Below are 23,159 nucleotides of genomic sequence, written 5' to 3'. Positions count from 1 at the left end.
CTTACTGACACTTTGAAGAATTTTCTCAGATTTCACAGTTTAGATTTAACGCCAGTATTGAAAATGAGGCAGATTAGGCAGAAAAATGCTCTTGGAGCTAGTTGTACCCAAAAGATATGTAATTTACCTAGTTTCACTCACCGTGACATTCCATGCTCTGAACAGGTTCCATGCATCAAGGAATCAACAAACATCCTTTAATGAGTTGTGAACATGAGTATTATCGATCTTTCATCCACGTTACAATGCATATTTATACATAGAAAGTTTTATTCTGATTTAGCAGATTTCTCCTAATGTCAGTTTCTAAAATCATGCAGTTTTTGTAGAAAAATCCTCGTGGATCAAGTACTTCCCAATAGAAATGTAATTTACTTAGTTTCCCTCACAGTGACATTCCAATTTACGAACACGCTACATGCATCAAGGTTTCAACACACTTTCTCGAATGAGTTGTGAACATGTAGATTACAGAACTTTCATCCACCATACATTGAACATTTACACCTAGAAAAATTAACTCTGAATTTGCAGCTTTTTCCAAAAGCCAGTTTCAAAAATCATGCCATTTTCTCTGGGAAAAATTTTTGGAATGTATTCTAACCAATAGGCATGTAATTTACATAGACTCCATTGCCGGGAATTTCCGTGATACGATCACTCTACATGCATAATGCTTTCTACAAATATTCACCGCAGATTTGTTTGCATGTGATTTTACGAACTTCCATCACAATACAAGGCATATTGACACTTAGAAGCATTTTCTGAGATTTTTCGAATATTATCAAACGCCAGTTTTGAAAATGAGGCAGATTTCCCAGAAAAATCTCTTGCAGTGAGTTCTACCGTAGAGACATGTATTTTACATAGATTCGCTCACTGTGATATTCTGTGTTTCAAACACGATTCACGTATCTCGGATTCGACAAATATTCACTACAGAGTTGTTAGCATGCGGATTACCAAACTTTCATCCACCATAAAAGGCATGTTTACACCGAGAATCTATTAATCTGAGTTTGCATGGTTTTCCTATCCCCAGTTTCGAAAATAAGGCCGATTTCTCAGGAAAATTCTCTTGGAGTGAATTCTAACCAAGAGAAATGTAATTTACATAAATTCCCTGGCGGTGTAATTCCGTGTTCCGAACATGCTACATGCATAAAGGATTCGACAAATATTCACTACAAATTTGTTAGCATGTGGATTACCGATCTTTCATCACAATACATTGAATATTGATACATAGAAGGATTTTCTCAGATTTTGCAGCTTTTTGCAAATGCCAGTTTCAAAATTGACGAAGTTTTCCCAAAAAACACACTCCGAGCTAGTTCTACCCAATAGAGAAGTAATTTACATTGTTTCAATCACCGTGAAATTCCACATTCTGAACACGGTACATGCATCACGGATTAGAAAAAGTTTCTTTAATATGTTGTGAAAATGTGGATTACCGAACTTTCTTGTAACATAAAGGCACATTTACACCTACAAATATTGACTCCCTTTTTGCAGCTTTTTGCAAAATTCAGATTCGATATTCATGCAATTTTCGCAGAAACATTCTCTTCTAGCTCGTTCTACTCAATCGAATTGTAATTTACATCGTTTCATTACCGTAAAATTCCGTTTTCCAAAAGCGCTACATGAATCACGGTTTAAAAAAATAATTACTACAATGTTATTAGCATGTGGATTACCGGATTTTCATTCACCATTCAAGGCATATTGACACTTAGAAGCATTTTCTCAGATTTCACAGTTTTCTCCTAATGGCAGTTTTGAAAATGAGGCACATTTCGCAGAAATATTCTCTTCAAGCGAGTTCTACACAATAGACATGTAACTTACATTGTTTCCTTCACTATGACATTCCGTATTCCAAACACGTTACATGCATCACGAATTCGACAAACAGTCATTAATGAGTGTGAGCACGTGGATTACCGAACTTTCATCCACCATACAAGGCATATTTACACCTAGAAGTAGTTATTCTGATTTCGCAGGTTTTTCCTAACATCCAGTTTGGAAAATCATGAAATTTTCGCAGAAACATTCAATTCAAGCGACTTCTATTCAGTAGAATTGTTATTTCAGAGTTTCACTCACCGAGACATTCCGTGTTCCGAAAACGTTACATTCATCACGGCTTCGACAAACATTATTTTATGACCGTGAGCATGTGGATTACCAATTTTTCAGCCACAATACAAGGCATATTTACACCTAGAAACATTTACTTAGATTTCGCAGGTTTTCCTAAGGTCAGTTAATTAAATCAGGCAGTTTTTGCAGAAAAACACTCTTGGTGCTTGTTCTATCCAATAGACATCTCATTTTCATAGATACCGTCACCATAAGATTCCGTGTTCTGAATACGGTACATGCACCATGGATTCAACCAATATTCACGGCTGAGTCCATAGCATGTGAATTACACATCTTTAATAACCCATTGAAGACATATTGTCACCTTAAAGCATTTACTCAGATTTTGCAGCGTTTTCATAACAGCAGTTTCCAAACTGAGGCAGATTTTTCAGTAAAATGCTCCTGGAGCGTGTTCTAACAAATATATATTTAATTTACTTAGTTTCCCTCACCGTAATATTCCGTGATCCGAACACGCTACATACATCACGGATTTGACAAACATTTTTAATAAGTTGTGAACATGTGTATTACAGAACCTTCATCCACCATACAAGGCATATGTACACCTAGAAACTTTAACTCTGAGATCGCAGCTATTTCCTAATAGCATTTTCGAAAATCAGGCAGTTTACAAAGGAAAAAACTTTTGGAGCATGTTCTACCCAATAGATATGTAAATTACATGGATTCGCTCACCGTGATATTCTGCATTCCGAACACTCTACATGTATCACGGATACGACAAATAATCACTACAGATTTGTTAGCAAGTAGATTGAAGCACGTTCATCCACCATAGAAGGCTTACTGACACTTTAAAGATTTTTCTCAGATTTCAGAGTTTAGTTTTAAAGCCAGTTTTGAAAATGAGGCTGATTTGGCAGAAAAATGCTCTTGGAGCGAGTTGTACCCAAAAGATATGTAATTTACCTAGTTCACTGACCGTGACATTCCATCTTCTGAACACGTTCCATGCGTCACAGATTCAACAATCTTTAAAGAGTTGTGAACATGTGTATTACCGAACTTTCATCCACCTTACAATGCATATTTATACATAGAATGTTTTATTCTGATTTAGTAGATTTCTCCTAATGTCAGTTTCTAAAATCATGCAGTTTTCACAGAAAAATCCTCTTGGAGGGTGTTCTAACCAATAGACATGCAATTTACATAGAACCGGTCATCGTGGAATTCCGTGTTCCGAAAAAGATACAAGCATCACTGATTCGACAAATATTCACTACAGAGTTGTTAGCATAAGTATTACCAAACTTTCATCCACCATAAAAGACATTTTGGCGCTTTGAAGCATTTTCATGCATTTCGAAAATTTTTCCTAATGCCAGTTTTGAAAATGAGGCAGATTCGCAGAAAAATTCTCGTGGAGCGAGTACTTCCCAATAGAAATGTAATTTACATAGCTTCCCTCACAGGGACATTCCAATTTCTGAACATGCTACATGCATCAAGGTTTCAACAAACTTTATCAAATGAGTTGTGGACATGTAGATTACAGCATTTTCATCCACCATTCATGGCATATTTACACCTAGAAACATTTACTCTGAATTTGCAGCTACTTCCTAATGCCAGTTTTGAAAATCAGGCCGTTTCCTCAGGAAAAAATTTTTGGAGCTAGTTCTACCCTATTGACGTGTAATTTACATAGATCCCATCGTCGGGAATTTCTGTGATACGATCACGCTACATGCATAACACTTTCTACAAATATTCACCACAGATTTGTTTGCATGTGGTTTTACCAACTTCCATCACAATACAAGGCATATTGACACTTTGAAGCATTTTCGACGTTTTTGTAGAGATTTTCAAATGCCAGTTTCGAAAATGAGGCAGATTTCTTGGCAAAATTCTCTTGCAGCGAGTTCTCCCCAAGAGACATGTATTTTACATATATTACCTCACCGCGATATTCTGTGATCCAAACACGCTTCATGTACCTTGGATTCAACAAATATTCACTACAAAGATGTTAGCATGCAGATTACCAAACTTTCATCCACCATACAAGTCATATTTAACCTAGAAATATTTACACTGTGTTCGCAGATATTTCATAACAGCATTTTCTAAAATCAGGCAGTTTTCAAAGTAAGAAAATGTCTGAGCGTGTTCTACACAATAGATATGTAAATTACATAGATTCTCCCGCTGTGAAATTACGTGTTTTGAACACGCTAGATGCAGAAAAGATTCGACAAAATTCACTACAGAGTTGTTTGCATGTGGATTACAGTTCTTTCATCACAATACAAGGCATATTGATGCTTAGAAGCATTTTCTCTGATTTCACACAGCTTTCCAAATGCCAGTTTCGAAATTGAGGCCGATTTCATGGCAAAAACCTCTTGGAGCGTGTCTAACCAATAGACATGTAATTTACATGGATTCGCTCACCATGAAATTACGTGTTCGGAACACGCTACATGCATCTTGGATTTGACAAATATTCACTACAGTGTTGTTAGCAAGTGGATTACAGCACTTTGTTCCACCATACAAGGCTGCCAGACACTTTGAAGAATTTTCTCAGATTTCAAAGTTTAGTTTTAACGCCAGTTTTGAAAATGAGGCAGATTTGGCAGAAAAATGCTCTTGGATCGTGTTGTACCCAAAAGATACGTAATTTACCTACTTTCACTCACCGTGAATTTCCGTGTTCTGAACACGTTGCATGCATCATGGATTCAACAAACATGCTTTCATGAGTTGTGAACATGTGTATTACCGAACTTTCATCCACCTTACAATGCATACTTTTACATAGAAAGTTTTATTCTGATTTAGTAGATTTCTCCTAATGTCAGTTTCTAAAATCATGCAGTTTTCACCGAAAAATCCTCTTGGAGCGTGTTCTAACCAATAGAACTGCAATTTACATAGAACCTTTCATCGTGAAATTCCGTGTTCTGTAAAAGCTACATGCATCACGGATTCGACAAATATTCACTACAGAGTTGTTAGCATAAATATTAACGAACTTTCATCCACCATAAAAGCCATATTGACACTTTGAAGCATTTTCTCATATTTCGAAAGTTTTTCCTAATGCCAGTTTTGAAAATGAGGCAGATTTGCAGAAAAAATCTCATGGATTGAGTACTTCCCAACAGAAATGTAATATATATTGTTTCACTGACAATGACATTCCAATTTACGAACATGCTTCATTCATGTAGGTTTCAACAAACTTTCTCGAATGAGTTGTGAACATGTAGATTACAGAACTTTCATCCACCATACATGGCATATTTACATATAGAAACATTAATTCTGAATTTGCAGGTTTTTTCTAATGCCAGTTTCGAAAATCAGGCCGTTTTCTCATGAGAAAAATTTTGGAGCGAGTTCTACCCAATAGAAGTGTAATTTCCATAGATTCCATACACGGGAATTTCCATGAAACGATTACGCTACATGCATAACACAATTTACAAATATTCACCACAGATTTTTTTGTATGCGGTTTTACGAACTTCCATCACAATAAAAGGCATAGTGACACTTTGAAGCATTTTCTAGGATTTTGCAGAGATTTTCAAATGCCAGTTTCGAAAATGAGGCAGATTTTGCAGAAAAAGCTCTTGAAGCGAGTTTTACCCAAGAGACATATATTTTACACAGATTCGCTCAAAGCAATATTCTGTGTTGCAAACAGTCTTCATGTATCTCGGATTCGACAAATATTCACTACAGAGTTGTTAGCATGTGGATTACAAAACTTTCATCCACCATACAAGTCATTTTTACACCTAGAATCATTTACTCTGAGTTCGATGCATTTTCCCAAAAGCAGTTTCAAAAATCAGGCAGATTTCAAAGGAAAAAAATGTTTGAGCGTGTTCTACACAATACATATGTAAATTACATGGATTCTCCCGCTGTGAAATAACATGTCTCGAATACGCTTCATGCAGAAAGGATTTGACACAAATACACTATAGAGTTGTTTGCATGTGGATTACAGTACTTTCATCACAATACAAGGCATATTGATGCTTAGAAGCATTTTCTCTGATTTCACACAGCTTTCGAAACGCCAGTTTCGAAAATGAGGCCAATTTCACGGCAAAATACTCTTGGAGCGTGTCTTACCAATAGACATGTAATTTACATGGATTCGCTCACCGTGAAATTCCGTGTCCCTAACACGCTACATGCATCTTGGTTTCGACAAATATTCACTACAGAGTTGTTAGCAAGTGGATTACAGCACTTTCATCCACCATACAAGGCTTACTGACACTTTGAAACATTTTCTCAAATTTCACAGGTTAGTTTTAACGCCAGTATTGAAAATGAGGCATTTTTGGCAGAAAAAATGCTCTTGGAGCGAGTTGTACCCAAAAGATATGTAATTTACCTACTTTCACTCACCGTGAATTTCCGTGTTCTGAACACGTTCCATGCATCATGGATTCAACAAACATTCTTTAATGAGTTGTGAACATGTGTATTACCGAACTTTCATCCACCTTACAATGCATATTTATACATAGAAATTTTTATTCTGATTTAGTAGATTTCTCCTAATGTCAGTTTCTAAAGTCATGCAGTTTTCGCCAAAAAATTTTCTTGGAGCGTGTTCTAACCAATAGACATGCAATTTACATACAACCCTTCATCGTGGAATTCCGTGTTCTGAAAAAGATACAAGCATCACGGATTCGACAAATATTCACTACAGAGTTGTTAGCATAAGGATTACCGAACTTTCATCCACCATAAAAGACATTTTGGCACTTTGAAGCATTTTCACGTATTTCAAAAGTTTTTCCTAATTCCAGTTTTGAAAATGAGGCAGATTCGCAGAAAAATTCTCGTGGTGCGAGTACTTCCCAACAGAAATGGAATATACATAGTTTCACCTCAGTGACATTCCAATTTCTGAACATGCTACATGCATCAAGGTTTCAACAAACTTTCTCGAATAAGTTGTGAACATGTAGATTACAGCATTTTCATCCACCATACATGGCATAATTACACCTAGAAATATTAACTCTGAATTTGCAGCTACTTCCTAATGCCAGTTTCGAAAATGAGGCCGTTTTCTTAGGAAAAAATTTTTAGAGCTAGTTCTACTCTATTGACGTGTAATTTACATAGATCCCATCGTCGGCAATTTCCATGATACGATCACGCTACATGCATAACGCTTTCTACAAATATTCACCACAGATTTGTTTGCATGTGGTTTTACCAACTTCCATCACAATACAAGGCATATTGACACTTTGAAGCATTTTCTACGTTTTTGCAGAGATTTTCAAATGCCAGTTTCGAAAATGAGGCAGATTTCTTGGCAAAATTCTCTTGCAGCGAGTTCTACCCAAGAGACATTTATTTTTCATAGATTAGCTCACCGCGATATTCTGTGTTCAAAAAACGCTTCATATATATTGGATTCAACAAATATTCACTACAAAGATGTTAGCATGCAGATTACCAAACTTTCATCCACCATACAAGTCATATTTAACCTAGAAACATTTACACTGAGTTCGCAGATATTTCATAAGAGCATTTTCTAAAATCAGGCAGTTTTCAAAGTAAGAAAATGTCTGAGCGTGTTCTACCCAATAGATATTTAAATTACATAGATTCTCCTGCTGTGAAATTATGTGATTTGAACACGCTACATGCAGAAAGCTTTCGACAAAAATACACTACAGAGTTGTTTGCATGTGGATTACAGTTCTTTCATCACAATACAGGGCAGATTGATGCTTAGAAGCTTTTTCTCTGATTTCACACAGCTTTCCAAATGCCAGTTTCGAAAATGAGGCCAATTTCACGGCAAAAACCTCTTGGAGCGGGTCTAACCAATCGACATGTAATTTACATGGATTCGATCACCGTGAAATTCCGTATTCCGAACACGCTACATGCATCACGGTTGTGACAAATATTCACTTTACAATTTTAGCAAGTAGATTACAGCACATTCATCCACCATACAAGGCTTACTGACACTTTGAAGAATTTTCTCAGATTTCACAGTTTAGATTTAACGCCAGTATTGAAAATGAGGCAGATTAGGCAGAAAAATGCTCTTGGAGCTAGTTGTACCCAAAAGATATGTAATTTACCTAGTTTCACTCACCGTGACATTCCATGCTCTGAACAGGTTCCATGCATCAAGGAATCAACAAACATCCTTTAATGAGTTGTGAACATGTGTATTATCGATCTTTCATCCACGTTACAATGCATATTTATACATAGAAAGTTTTATTCTGATTTAGCAGATTTCTCCTAATGTCAGTTTCTAAAATCATGCAGTTTTTGTAGAAAAATCCTCGTGGATCAAGTACTTCCCAATAGAAGTGTAATTTACTTAGTTTCCCTCACAGTGACATTCCAATTTACGAACACGCTACATGCATCAAGGTTTCAACACACTTTCTCGAATGAGTTGTGAACATGTAGATTACAGAACTTTCATCCACCATACATTGAACATTTACACCTAGAAAAATTAACTCTGAATTTGCAGCTTTTTCCAAAAGCCAGTTTCAAAAATCATGCCATTTTCTCTGGGAAAAATTTTTGGAATGTATTCTAACCAATAGGCATGTAATTTACATAGACTCCATTGCCGGGAATTTCCGTGATACGATCACTCTACATGCATAATGCTTTCTACAAATATTCACCGCAGATTTGTTTGCATGTGATTTTACGAACTTCCATCACAATACAAGGCATATTGACACTTAGAAGCATTTTCTGAGATTTTTCGAATATTATCAAACGCCAGTTTTGAAAATGAGGCAGATTTCCCAGAAAAATCTCTTGCAGTGAGTTCTACCGTAGAGACATGTATTTTACATAGATTCGCTCACTGTGATATTCTGTGTTTCAAACACGATTCACGTATCTCGGATTCGACAAATATTCACTACAGAGTTGTTAGCATGCGGATTACCAAACTTTCATCCACCATAAAAGGCATGTTTACACCGAGAATCTATTAATCTGAGTTTGCATGGTTTTCCTATCCCCAGTTTCGAAAATAAGGCCGATTTCTCAGGAAAATTCTCTTGGAGTGAATTCTAACCAAGAGAAATGTAATTTACATAAATTCCCTGGCGGTGTAATTCCGTGTTCCGAACATGCTACATGCATAAAGGATTCGACAAATATTCACTACAAATTTGTTAGCATGTGGATTACCGATCTTTCATCACAATACATTGAATATTGATACATAGAAGGATTTTCTCAGATTTTGCAGCTTTTTGCAAATGCCAGTTTCAAAATTGACGAAGTTTTCCCAAAAAACACACTCCGAGCTAGTTCTACCCAATAGAGAAGTAATTTACATTGTTTCAATCACCGTGAAATTCCACATTCTGAACACGGTACATGCATCACGGATTAGAAAAAGTTTCTTTAATATGTTGTGAAAATGTGGATTACCGAACTTTCTTGTAACATAAAGGCACATTTACACCTACAAATATTGACTCCCTTTTTGCAGCTTTTTGCAAAATTCAGATTCGATATTCATGCAATTTTCGCAGAAACATTCTCTTCTAGCTCGTTCTACTCAATCGAATTGTAATTTACGTCGTTTCATTACCGTAAAATTCCGTTTTCCAAAAGCGCTACATGAATCACGGTTTAAAAAAATAATTACTACAATGTTATTAGCATGTGGATTACCGGATTTTCATTCACCATTCAAGGCATATTGACACTTAGAAGCATTTTCTCAGATTTCACAGTTTTCTCCTAATGGCAGTTTTGAAAATGAGGCACATTTCGCAGAAATATTCTCTTCAAGCGAGTTCTACACAATAGACATGTAACTTACATTGTTTCCTTCACTATGACATTCCGTATTCCAAACACGTTACATGCATCACGAATTCGACAAACAGTCATTAATGAGTGTGAGCACGTGGATTACTGAACTTTCATCCACCATACAAGGCATATTTACACCTAGAAGTAGTTATTCTGATTTCGCAGGTTTTTCCTAACATCCAGTTTGGAAAATCATGAAATTTTCGCAGAAACATTCAATTCAAGCAACTTCTATTCAGTAGAATTGTTATTTCAGAGTTTCACTCACCGAGACATTCCGTGTTCCGAAAACGTTACATTCATCACGGCTTCGACAAACATTATTTTATGACCGTGAGCATGTGGATTACCAATTTTTCAGCCACAATACAAGGCATATTTACACCTAGAAACATTTACTTAGATTTCGCAGGTTTTCCTAACGTCAGTTAATTAAATCAGGCAGTTTTTGCAGAAAAACACTCTTGGTGCTTGTTCTATCCAATAGACATCTCATTTTCATAGATACCGTCACCATAAGATTCCGTGTTCTGAATATGGTACATGCACCATGGATTCAACCAATATTCACGGCTGAGTCCATAGCATGTGAATTACACATCTTTAATAACCCATTGAAGACATATTGTCACCTTAAAGCATTTACTCAGATTTTGCAGCGTTTTCATAACAGCAGTTTCCAAACTGAGGCAGATTTTTCAGTAAAATGCTCCTGGAGCGTGTTCTAACAAATATATATTTAATTTACTTAGTTTCCCTCACCGTAATATTCCGTGATCCGAACACGCTACATACATCACGGATTTGACAAACATTTTTAATAAGTTGTGAACATGTGTATTACAGAACCTTCATCCACCATACAAGGCATATGTACACCTAGAAACTTTAACTCTGAGATCGCAGCTATTTCCTAATAGCATTTTCGAAAATCAGGCAGTTTACAAAGGAAAAAACTTTTGGAGCATGTTCTACCCAATAGATATGTAAATTACATGGATTCGCTCACCGTGATATTCTGCATTCCGAACACTCTACATGTATCACGGATACGACAAATAATCACTACAGATTTGTTAGCAAGTAGATTGAAGCACGTTCATCCACCATAGAAGGCTTACTGACACTTTAAAGATTTTTCTCAGATTTCAGAGTTTAGTTTTAAAGCCAGTTTTGAAAATGAGGCTGATTTGGCAGAAAAATGCTCTTGGAGCGAGTTGTACCCAAAAGATATGTAATTTACCTAGTTCACTGACCGTGACATTCCATCTTCTGAACACGTTCCATGCGTCACAGATTCAACAAACAATCTTTAAAGAGTTGGGAACATGTGTATTACCGAACTTTCATCCACCTTACAATGCATATTTATACATAGAATGTTTTATTCTGATTTAGTAGATTTCTCCTAATGTCAGTTTCTAAAATCATGCAGTTTTCACAGAAAAATCCTCTTGGAGGGTGTTCTAACCAATAGACATGCAATTTACATAGAACCGGTCATCGTGGAATTCCGTGTTCCGAAAAAGATACAAGCATCACTGATTCGACAAATATTCACTACAGAGTTGTTAGCATAAGTATTACCAAACTTTCATCCACCATAAAAGACATTTTGGCGCTTTGAAGCATTTTCATGCATTTCGAAAATTTTTCCTAATGCCAGTTTTGAAAATGAGGCAGATTCGCAGAAAAATTCTCGTGGAGTGAGTACTTCCCAATAGAAATGTAATTTACATAGCTTCCCTCACAGGGACATTCCAATTTCTGAACATGCTACATGCATCAAGGTTTCAACAAACTTTATCAAATGAGTTGTGGACATGTAGATTACAGCATTTTCATCCACCATTCATGGCATATTTACACCTAGAAACATTTACTCTGAATTTGCAGCTACTTCCTAATGCCAGTTTTGAAAATCAGGCCGTTTCCTCAGGAAAAAATTTTTGGAGCTAGTTCTACCCTATTGACGTGTAATTTACATAGATCCCATCGTCGGGAATTTCTGTGATACGATCACGCTACATGCATAACACTTTCTACAAATATTCACCACAGATTTGTTTGCATGTGGTTTTACCAACTTCCATCACAATACAAGGCATATTGACACTTTGAAGCATTTTCGACGTTTTTGTAGAGATTTTCAAATGCCAGTTTCGAAAATGAGGCAGATTTCTTGGCAAAATTCTCTTGCAGCGAGTTCTCCCCAAGAGACATGTATTTTACATATATTACCTCACCGCGATATTCTGTGATCCAAACACGCTTCATGTACCTTGGATTCAACAAATATTCACTACAAAGATGTTAGCATGCAGATTACCAAACTTTCATCCACCATACAAGTCATATTTAACCTAGAAATATTTACACTGTGTTCGCAGATATTTCATAACAGCATTTTCTAAAATCAGGCAGTTTTCAAAGTAAGAAAATGTCTGAGCGTGTTCTACACAATAGATATGTAAATTACATAGATTCTCCCGCTGTGAAATTACGTGTTTTGAACACGCTAGATGCAGAAAAGATTCGACAAAATTCACTACAGAGTTGTTTGCATGTGGATTACAGTTCTTTCATCACAATACAAGGCATATTGATGCTTAGAAGCATTTTCTCTGATTTCACACAGCTTTCCAAATGCCAGTTTCGAAATTGAGGCCGATTTCATGGCAAAAACCTCTTGGAGCGTGTCTAACCAATAGACATGTAATTTACATGGATTCGCTCACCATGAAATTACGTGTTCGGAACACGCTACATGCATCTTGGATTCGACAAATATTCACTACAGTGTTGTTAGCAAGTGGATTACAGCACTTTGTTCCACCATACAAGGCTGCCAGACACTTTGAAGAATTTTCTCAGATTTCAAAGTTTAGTTTTAACGCCAGTTTTGAAAATGAGGCAGATTTGGCAGAAAAATGCTCTTGGATCGTGTTGTACCCAAAAGATACGTAATTTACCTACTTTCACTCACCGTGAATTTCCGTGTTCTGAACACGTTGCATGCATCATGGATTCTACAAACATGCTTTCATGAGTTGTGAACATGTGTATTATCGAACTTTCATCCACCTTACAATGCATACTTTTACATAGAAAGTTTTATTCTGATTTAGTAGATTTCTCCTAATGTCAGTTTCTAAAATCATGCAGTTTTCACCGAAAAATCCTCTTGGAGCGTGTTCTAACCAATAGAACTGCAATTTACATAGAACCTTTCATCGTGAAATTCCGTGTTCTGTAAAAGCTACATGCATCACGGATTCGACAAATATTCACTACAGAGTTGTTAGCATAAATATTAACGAACTTTCATCCACCATAAAAGCCATATTGACACTTTGAAGCATTTTCTCATATTTCGAAAGTTTTTCCTAATGCCAGTTTTGAAAATGAGGCAGATTTGCAGAAAAAATCTCATGGATTGAGTACTTCCCAACAGAAATGTAATATATATTGTTTCACTCACAATGACATTCCAATTTACGAACATGCTTCATTCATGTAGGTTTCAACAAACTTTCTCGAATGAGTTGTGAACATGTAGATTACAGAACTTTCATCCACCATACATGGCATATTTACATATAGAAACATTAATTCTGAATTTGCAGGTTTTTTCTAATGCCAGTTTCAAAAATCAGGCCGTTTTCTCATGAGAAAAATTTTGGAGCGAGTTCTACCCAATAGAAGTGTAATTTCCATAGATTCCATACACGGGAATTTCCATGAAACGATTACGCTACATGCATAACACAATTTACAAATATTCACCACAGATTTTTTTGTATGCGGTTTTACGAACTTCCATCACAATAAAAGGCATAGTGACACTTTGAAGCATTTTCTAGGATTTTGCAGAGATTTTCAAATGCCAGTTTCGAAAATGAGGCAGATTTTGCAGAAAAAGCTCTTGAAGCGAGTTTTACCCAAGAGACATATATTTTACACAGATTCGCTCAAAGCAATATTCTGTGTTGCAAACAGTCTTCATGTATCTCGGATTCGACAAATATTCACTACAGAGTTGTTAGCATGCGGATTACAAAACTTTCATCCACCATACAAGTCATTTTTACACCTAGAATCATTTACTCTGAGTTCGATGCATTTTCCCAAAAGCAGTTTCAAAAATCAGGCAGATTTCAAAGGAAAAAAATGTTTGAGCGTGTTCTACACAATACATATGTAAATTACATGGATTCTCCCGCTGTGAAATAACATGTCTCGAACACGCTTCATGCAGAAAGGATTTGACACAAATACACTATAGAGTTGTTTGCATGTGGATTACAGTACTTTCATCACAATACAAGGCATATTGATGCTTAGAAGCATTTTCTCTGATTTCACACAGCTTTCGAAACGCCAGTTTCGAAAATGAGGCCAATTTCACGGCAAAATACTCTTGGAGCGTGTCTTACCAATAGACATGTAATTTACATGGATTCGCTCACCGTGAAATTCCGTGTCCCTAACACGCTACATGCATCTTGGTTTCGACAAATATTCACTACAGAGTTGTTAGCAAGTGGATTACAGCACTTTCATCCACCATACAAGGCTTACTGACACTTTGAAACATTTTCTCAAATTTCACAGGTTAGTTTTAACGCCAGTATTGAAAATGAGGCATTTTTGGCAGAAAAATGCTCTTGGAGCGAGTTGTACCCAAAAGATATGTAATTTACCTACTTTCACTCACCGTGAATTTCCGTGTTCTGAACACGTTCCATGCATCATGGATTCAACAAACATTCTTTAATGAGTTGTGAACATGTGTATTACCGAACTTTCATCCACCTTACAATGCATATTTATACATAGAAATTTTTATTCTGATTTAGTAGATTTCTCCTAATGTCAGTTTCTAAAGTCATGCAGTTTTCGCCAAAAAATTTTCTTGGAGCGTGTTCTAACCAATAGACATGCAATTTACATACAACCCTTCATCGTGGAATTCCGTGTTCTGAAAAAGATACAAGCATCACGGATTCGACAAATATTCACTACAGAGTTGTTAGCATAAGGATTACCGAACTTTCATCCACCATAAAAGACATTTTGGCACTTTGAAGCATTTTCACGTATTTCAAAAGTTTTTCCTAATTCCAGTTTTGAAAATGAGGCAGATTCGCAGAAAAATTCTCGTGGTGCGAGTACTTCCCAACAGAAATGGAATATACATAGTTTCACCTCAGTGACATTCCAATTTCTGAACATGCTACATGCATCAAGGTTTCAACAAACTTTCTCGAATAAGTTGTGAACATGTAGATTACAGCATTTTCATCCACCATACATGGCATAATTACACCTAGAAATATTAACTCTGAATTTGCAGCTACTTCCTAATGCCAGTTTCGAAAATGAGGCCGTTTTCTTAGGAAAAAATTTTTAGAGCTAGTTCTACTCTATTGACGTGTAATTTACATAGATCCCATCGTCGGCAATTTCCATGATACGATCACGCTACATGCATAACGCTTTCTACAAATATTCACCACAGATTTGTTTGCATGTGGTTTTACCAACTTCCATCACAATACAAGGCATATTGACACTTTGAAGCATTTTCTACGTTTTTGCAGAGATTTTCAAATGCCAGTTTCGAAAATGAGGCAGATTTCTTGGCAAAATTCTCTTGCAGCGAGTTCTACCCAAGAGACATTTATTTTTCATAGATTAGCTCACCGCGATATTCTGTGTTCAAAAAACGCTTCATATATATTGGATTCAACAAATATTCACTACAAAGATGTTAGCATGCAGATTACCAAACTTTCATCCACCATACAAGTCATATTTAACCTAGAAACATTTACACTGAGTTCGCAGATATTTCATAAGAGCATTTTCTAAAATCAGGCAGTTTTCAAAGTAAGAAAATGTCTGAGCGTGTTCTACCCAATAGATATTTAAATTACATAGATTCTCCTGCTGTGAAATTATGTGATTTGAACACGCTACATGCAGAAAGCTTTCGACAAAAATACACTACAGAGTTGTTTGCATGTGGATTACAGTTCTTTCATAACAATATAGGGCAGATTGATGCTTAGAAGCTTTTTCTCTGATTTCACACAGCTTTCCAAATGCCAGTTTCGAAAATGAGGCCAATTTCACGGCAAAAACCTCTTGGAGCGGGTCTAACCAATAGACATGTAATTTACATGGATTGGCTCACCGTGAAATTCCGTGTTCCGAACACGCTACATGCATCATGGTTGCGACAAATATTCACTTTAGAATTTAAGCAAGTAGATTACAGCACATTCATCCACCATACAAGGCTTACTGACACTTTGAAGAATTTTCTCAGATTTCACAGTTTAGATTTAACGCCAGTATTGAAAATGAGGCAGATTAGGCAGAAAAATGCTCTTGGAGCGAGTTGTACCCAAAAGATATGTAATTTACCTAGTTTCACTCACCGTGACATTCCGTGTTCTGAACAGGTTCCATGCATCAAGGAATCAACAAACATCCTTTAATGAGTTGTGAACATGTGTTATCGATCTTTCATCCACGTTACAATGCATATTTATACATAGAAAGTTTTATTCTGATTTAGCAGATTTCTCCTAATGTCAGTTTCTAAAATCATGCAGTTTTTGTAGAAAAATCCTCGTGGATCAAGTACTTCCCAATAGAAATGTAATTTACTTAGTTTCCCTCACAGTGACATTCCAATTTATGAACACGCTACATGCATCAAGGTTTTAACACACTTTCTCGAATGAGTTGTGAACATGTAGATTACAGAACTTTCATCCACCATACATTGAACATTTACACCTAGAAAAATTAACTCTGAATTTGCAGCTTTTTCCAAAAGCCAGTTTCAAAAATCAGGCCGTTTTCTCTGAGAAAAATTTTTGGAATGTATTCTAACCAATAGGCATGTAATTTACATAGTCTCCATTGCCGGGAATTTCCGTGATACGATCACTCTGCATGCATAATGCTTTCCACAAATATTCACCGCAGATTTGTTTGCATGTGATTTTACGAACTTCCATCACAATACAAGGCATATTGACACTTAGAAGCATTTTCTGAGATTTTTCGAGTATTATCAAATGCCAGTTTTGAAAATGAGGCAGATTTCCCAGAAAAATCTCTTGCAGTGAGTTCTACCGTAGAGACATGTATTTTACTTAGATTCGCTCACTGTGATATTCTGTGTTTCAAACACGATTCACGTATCTCGGATTCGACAAATATTCACTACAGAGTTGTTAGCATGCGGATTACCAAATTTTCATCCACCATAAAAGGCATATTTACACCGAGAATCTTAATCTGAGTTTGCATGGTTTTACTATCCCCAGTTTCGAAAATAAGGCCGATTTCTCAGGAAAATTCTCTTGGAGTGAATTCTAACCAAGAGAAATGTAATTTACATAAATTCCCTGGCCGTGTAATTCCGTGTTCCGAACATGCTACATGCATAAAGGTTTCGACAAATATTCACTACAAATTTGTTAGCATGTGGATTACCGAACTTTCATCACAATACATTGAATATTGATACATAGAAGGATTTTCTCAGATTTTGAAGCGTTTTGCAAATGCCAGTTTCAAAATTGACGAAGTTTTCCGAAAAAACACACTCCGAGCTAGTTCTACCCAATAGAGAAGTAATTTACATTGTTTAAACCACCGTGAAATTCCACATTCTGAACACGGTACATGCATCACGGATTAGAAAAAGATTCTTTAATATGTTGTGAAAATGTGGATTACCGAACTTTCTTGTAACATAAAGGCACATTTACACCTACAAATATTGACTCCAATTTTGCAGATTTTTGCAAAATTCAGATTCGATATTCATGCAATTTTCGCAGAAACATTCTCTTCTAGCTCGTTCTACTCAATAGAATTGTAATTTACATCGTTTCATTACCGTGAAATTCCGTTTTGCAAAAGCGCTACATGAATCACGGTTTAAAAAAATAATTACTACAATGTTATTAGCATGTGGATTACCGGATTTTCATTCACCATTCAAGGCATATTGACACTTAGAAGCATTTTCTCAGATTTCACAGTGTTCTCCTAATGGCAGTTTTGAAAATGAGGCACATTTCGCAGAAATATTCTCTTCAAGCGAGTTCTACCCAATAGACATGTAACTTACTTTGTTTCATTCACTATGACATTCCGTATTCCAAACACGTTACATGCATCACGAATTCGACAAACAGTCATTAATGAGTGTGAGCACGTGGATTACCGAACTTTCATCCACCATACAAGGCATATTTACACCTCGAAGTAGTTATTCTGATTTCGCAGGTTTTTCCTAACATCCAGTTTGGAAAATCATGAAATTTTCGCAGAAACATTCAATTCAAGCGACTTCTACCCAGTAGAATTGTTATTTCAGAGTTTCACTCACTGAGACATTCCGTGTTCCGAAAACGTTACATTCATCACGGCTTCGACAAACATTATTTTATGACCGTGAGCATGTGGATTACCGATTTTTCAACCACAATACAAGGCATATTTACACCTAGAAACATTTACTTAGATTTCGCAGGTTTTCCTAACGTCAGTTAATTAAATCAGGCAGTTTTTGCAGAAAAACACTCTTGGTGCTTGTTCTATCCAATAGACATCTCATTTTCATAGATACCGTCACCATAAGATTCCGTGTTCTGAATACGGTACATGCACCACGGATTCAACCAATATTCACGGCTGAGTCCATAGCATGTGAATTACACATCTTTAATAACCCATTGAAGACATATTGTCACCTTAAAGCATTTACTCAGATTTTGCAGCGTTTTCATAACAGCAGTTTCCAAACTGAGGCAGATTTTTCAGTAAAATGCTCCTGGAGCGTGTTCTAACAAATATATATTTAATTTACTTAGTTTCCCTCACCGTAATAGTCCGTGATCCGAACACGCTACATACATCACGGATTTGACAAACATTTTTAATAAGTTGTGAACATGTGTATTACAGAACCTTCATCCACCATACAAGGCATATGTACACCTAGAAACATTAACTCTGAGTTCGCAGCAATTTCCTAATAGCATTTTCGAAAATCAGGCAGTTTACAAAGGAAAAAACTTTTGGAGCGTGTTCTATCCAATAGATATGTAAATTACATGGATTCGCTCACCGTGATATTCTGCATTCCGAACACTCTACATGTATCACGGATGCGACAAATATTCACTACAGATTTGTTAGCAAGTAGATTGAAGCACGTTCATCCACCATAGAAGGCTTACTGACACTTTGAAGATTTTTCTCAGATTTCAGAGTTTAGTTTTAAAGCCAGTTTTGAAAATGAGGCTGATTTGGCAGAAAAATGCTCTTGGAGCGAGTTGTACCCAAAAGATATGTAATTTACCTAGTTTCACTGACCGTGACATTCCGTCTTCTGAACACGTTCCATGCATCACAGATTCAACAAACAATCTTTAAAGAGTTGGGAACATGTGTATTACCGAACTTTCATCCACCTTACAATGCATATATATACATAGAATGTTTTATTCTGATTTAGTAGATTTCTCCTAATGTTAGTTTCTAAAATCATGCAGTTTTCACAGAAAAATCGTCTTGGAGGGTGTTCTAACCAATAGACATGCAATTTACATAGAACCGGTCATCGTGGAATTCCGTGTTCCGAAAAAGATACAAGCATCACTGATTCGACAAATATTCACTACAGAGTTGTTAGCATAAGTATTACCAAACTTTCATCCACCATAAAAGACATTTTGGCGCTTTGAAGCATTTTCATGCATTTCGAAAATTTTTCCTAATGCCAGTTTTGAAAATGAGGCAGATTCGCAGAAAAATTCTCGTGGAGCGAGTACTTCCCAATAGAAATGTAATTTACATAGCTTCCCTCACAGGGACATTCCAATTTCTGAACATGCTACATGCATCAAGGTTTCAACAAACTTTATCAAATGAGTTGTGGACATGTAGATTACAGCATTTTCATCCACCATTCATGGCATATTTACACCTAGAAACATTTACTCTGAATTTGCAGCTACTTCCTAATGCCAGTTTTGAAAATCAGGCCGTTTCCTCAGGAAAAAATTTTTGGAGCTAGTTCTACCCTATTGACGTGTAATTTACATAGATCCCATCGTCGGGAATTTCCGTGATATGATCACGCTACATGCATAACGCTTTCTACAAATATTCACCACAGATTTGTTTGCATGTGGTTTTACCAACTTCCATCACAATACAAGGCATATTGACACTTTGAAGCATTTTCGACGTTTTTGTAGAGATTTTCAAATGCCAGTTTCGAAAATGAGGCAGATTTCTTGGCAAAATTCTCTTGCAGCGAGTTCTACCCAAGAGACATGTATTTTACATATATTACCTCACCACGATATTCTGTATTCCAAACACGCTTCATGTACCTTGGATTCAACAAATATTCACTACAAAGATGTTAGCATGCAGATTACCAAACTTTCATCCACCATACAAGTCATATTTAACCTAGAAACATTTACACAGTGTTCGCAGATATTTCATAACAGCATTTTCTAAAATCAGGCAGTTTTCAATGTAAGAAAATGTCTGAGCATGTTCTACCCAATAGATATTTAAATTACATAGATTCTCCTGCTGTGAAATTATGTGATTTTGAACATGCTACATGCAGAAAGCTATCGACAAAAATACACTACAGAGTTGTTTGCATGTGGATTACAGTTCTTTCATCACAATATAGGGCAGATTGATGCTTAGAAGCTTTTTCTCTGATTTCACACAGCTTTCCAAATGCCAGTTTCGAAAATGAGGCCAATTTCACGGCAAAAACCTCTTGGAGCGGGTCTAACCAATAGACATGTAATTTACATGGATTCAATCACCGTGAAATTCCGTGTTCCGAACACGCTACATGCATCATGGTTGCGACAAATATTCACTTTAGAATTTAAGCAAGTAGATTACAGCACATTCATCCACCATACAAGGCTTACTGACACTTTGAAGAATTTTCTCAGATTTCACAGTTTAGATTTAACGCCAGTATTGAAAATGAGGCAGATTAGGCAAAAAAATGCTCTTGGAGCGAGTTGTACCCAAAAGATATGTAATTTACCTAGTTTCACTCACCATGACATTCCGTGTTCTGAACAGGTTCCATGCATCAAGGAATCAACAAACATCCTTTAATGAGTTGTGAACATGTGTTATCGATCTTTCATCCACGTTACAATGCATATTTATACATAGAAAGTTTTATTCTGATTTAGCAGATTTCTCCTAATGTCAGTTTCTAAAATCATGCAGTTTTTGTAGAAAAATCCTCGTGGATCAAGTACTTCCCAATAGAAATGTAATTTACTTAGTTTCCCTCACAGTGACATTCCAATTTATGAACACGCTACATGCATCAAGGTTTCAACACACTTTCTCGAATGAGTTGTGAACATGTAGATTACAGAACTTTCATCCACCATACATTGAACATTTACACCTAGAAAAATTAACTCTGAATTTGCAGCTTTTTCCAAAAGCCAGTTTCAAAAATCAGGCCGTTTTCTCTGAGAAAAATTTTTGGAATGTATTCTAACCAATAGGCATGTAATTTACATAGACTCCATTGCCGGGAATTTCCGTGATACGATCACTCTGCATGCATAATGCTTTCCACAAATATTCACCGCAGATTTGTTTGCATGTGATTTTACGAACTTCCATCACAATACAAGGCATATTGACACTTAGAAGCATTTTCTGAGATTTTTCGAGTATTATCAAATGCCAGTTTTGAAAATGAGGCAGATTTCCCAGAAAAATCTCTTGCAGTGAGTTCTACCGTAGAGACATGTATTTTACATAGATTCGCTCACTGTGATATTCTGTGTTTCAAACACGATTCACGTATCTCGGATTCGACAAATATTCACTACAGAGTTGTTAGCATGCGGATTACCAAATTTTCATCCACCATAAAAGGCATATTTACACCGAGAATCTATTAATCTGAGTTTGCATGGTTTTACTATCCCCAGTTTCGAAAATAAGGCCGATTTCTCAGGAAAATTCTCTTGGAGTGAATTCTAACCAAGAGAAATGTAATTTACATAAATTCCCTGGCCGTGTAATTCCGTGTTCCGAACATGCTACATGCATAAAGGTTTCGACAAATATTCACTACAAATTTGTTAGCATGTGGATTACCGAACTTTCATCACAATACATTGAATAATGATACATAGAAGGATTTTCTCAGATTTTGAAGCGTTTTGCAAATGCCAGTTTCAAAATTGACGAAGTTTTCCCAAAAAACACACTCCAAGCTAGTTCTACCCAATAGAGAAGTAATTTACATTGTTTCAACCACCGTGAAATTCCACATTCTGAACACGGTACATGCATCACCGATTAGAAAAATATTCTTTAATATGTTGTGAAAATGTGGATTACTGAACTTTCTTGTAACATAAAGGCACATTTACACCTACAAATATTGACTCCCATTTTGCAGCTTTTTGCAAAATTCAGATTCGATATTCATGCAATTTTCGCAGAAACATTCTCTTCTAGCTCGTTCTACTCAATAGAATTGTAATTTACATCGTTTCATTACCGTAAAATTCCGTTTTCCAAAAGCGCTACATGAATCACGGTTTAAAAAAATAATTACTACAATGTTATTAGCATGTGGATTACCGGATTTTCATTCACCATTCAAGGCATATTGACACTTAGAAGCATTTTCTCAGATTTCACAGTGTTCTCCTAATGGCAGTTTTGAAAATGAGGCACATTTCGCAGGAATATTCTCTTCAAGCGAGTTCTACCCAATAGACATGTAAGTTACTTTGTTTCGTTCATTATGACATTCCGTATTCCAAACACGTTACATGCATCACGAATTCGACAGTCATTAATGAGTGTGAGCACGTGGATTACCGAACTTTCATCCACCATACAAGGCATATTTACACCTAGAAGTAGTTATTCTGATTTCGCAGGTTTTTGCTAACTTCCAGTTTGGAAAATCATGAAATTTTCGCAGAAACATTCAATTCAAGCGACTTCTACCCAGTAGAATTGTTATTTCAGAGTTTCACTCACCGAGACATTCCGTGTTCCGAAAACGTTACATTCATCACGGCTTCGAC

The sequence above is a fragment of the Camelus dromedarius genome, unplaced genomic scaffold (genome assembly GCF_036321535.1).
Source record: "Camelus dromedarius isolate mCamDro1 unplaced genomic scaffold, mCamDro1.pat HAP1_SCAFFOLD_172, whole genome shotgun sequence".
Lineage (NCBI taxonomy): Eukaryota > Metazoa > Chordata > Mammalia > Artiodactyla > Camelidae > Camelus > Camelus dromedarius.
Note: the sequence above shows the minus strand (reverse complement) of the source record.